Source organism: Anguilla anguilla, chromosome 5, assembly GCF_013347855.1.
Source record: "Anguilla anguilla isolate fAngAng1 chromosome 5, fAngAng1.pri, whole genome shotgun sequence".
In the NCBI taxonomy this organism is placed as follows: domain Eukaryota; kingdom Metazoa; phylum Chordata; class Actinopteri; order Anguilliformes; family Anguillidae; genus Anguilla; species Anguilla anguilla.
This window is the reverse complement of record NC_049205.1, coordinates 19,482,487-19,484,133: the sequence shown is the minus strand read 5'-3', so window position 1 is coordinate 19,484,133 and position 1,647 is coordinate 19,482,487.

The window sequence follows — 1,647 nt, the reverse complement described above, 5'->3', positions numbered from 1 at the left end:
AGCATGTTCTCCCCATGTCTGCAAGGGCTGCGTGAGTGAATGGTGTGTGTGGGCCCTGTGATGGATTGATGACCTGTCCATGATGTATTTCTGCCTTTCACTCAACATACAGTACCTTCGGAAAAAATATTCAGACCCCTTCACTTTTTTTCCACATTTTTTCTACGTTACAGCCTTAATTTAAAATGGGTTTAATTCTTTTTTATTCTCATCAATCTACACACAATACCCCATAATGACAAAGCAAAAACAGGTTTAGAAATATTTGCTAATTTATTAAAAATAAAAAACTGAAGTATCACATATACATAAATATTCAGAATATTTGCTATGACACTCAAATTTGAGCTCAGGTGCATCCTATTGTCTTGATCAATTGTCTTGATCTATTATTCAATGGATAGAGCTTCACACATTGGTGTTGATGGTGACATCAGGAGCAACTAAGATAGATCCTGTATAAAAGGGAGGAGCCTGAATGCTTAATGCAGTTAAACGTTTTAGGTGTCATTCAAAATTGCTGCCAAGCAGGCACACAGTAAATTGTCAAGTGTTCATTCAACTCTAACACAGTACATATCAGCCCAGTAGTAGAGACCATATGCACTTTGCCACAGTCAAATTAACCATCTGAACTGTGTACTGTGAAATAGTACTGTGTAGAAAGCTTGCCCCTCACAACGTGGTGGAGTTTGTCCAAACTGCTGTGGCTCTCAGTGATGATGACTGGGTCTCAGTGATGATGACTGGGCTTGTCCTGGCTGGGGGGAGGGTGGGGGTGCACAGCACACACACTCCTACTGATTAGGCAAATGTGATTTCAGTGCTAGTTTTGTACTTGGCAGGATTGTTTTGTTTATTTGCTGAACAGGTTACCCTACAGGGTTGGAGTCCTGATCTATGTGGTCACTTCTGGCACTACGATCTTTACTTCACTCTAGTGTGTTTTTCTGCACCTCTGCACCTTGAACTGATGCACTTGTTGTACGTCGCTCTGGATAAGAGTGTCTGCTAAATGCCTGTAATGTAATGTAATGTAATGTGTACACTGTGCCTAGGAGAAGGCTTATACTTGCTTATGGCTATCGGCAATGATATACTGAAATTTGTGGATCCTGCAACTGCAGGATCCAAACATGGCATGAGTAGGAAAGACGATGTACTTGTTGTGCACTCAGGACAGGCATTGATCCCACTGCAACCAGGACACCCCCTTTAATGTTATCCTCCTGGCTAATCATGTTATCCTCCTGGCAAAACCCTGTTACTGATAGGGACCCCTCCCTGGCCGTCACCAAAGGTGCCGTTTCCTGGCTAGCCATAACTGCGGTTCTCACCCTGCCTGATACTCGGGAAGCGAACCAAGTCTCCTATTGGGGCTGCCACCTCTTGCCACATTGAACTGCATGCCAGACCAATGACACACCTCCTCCCTGCGTGTGAAAGTGTACTCCTAAAGCGCTTTGTGAAATATTATTGGTCACTGTCTAATAAGTGCTGGAGTTTAACAGAGAGCACTTCTACACTATCCTGTACAGCAGAAGCTGGACTGGCACGTGGCCTGGTTAGAAGGAAGCTCTCCCATCTTCACCGACACCGTTCCATCTGCCAGCAAATTTTCAGACCAGTCCCTGTTGATAGAATTTA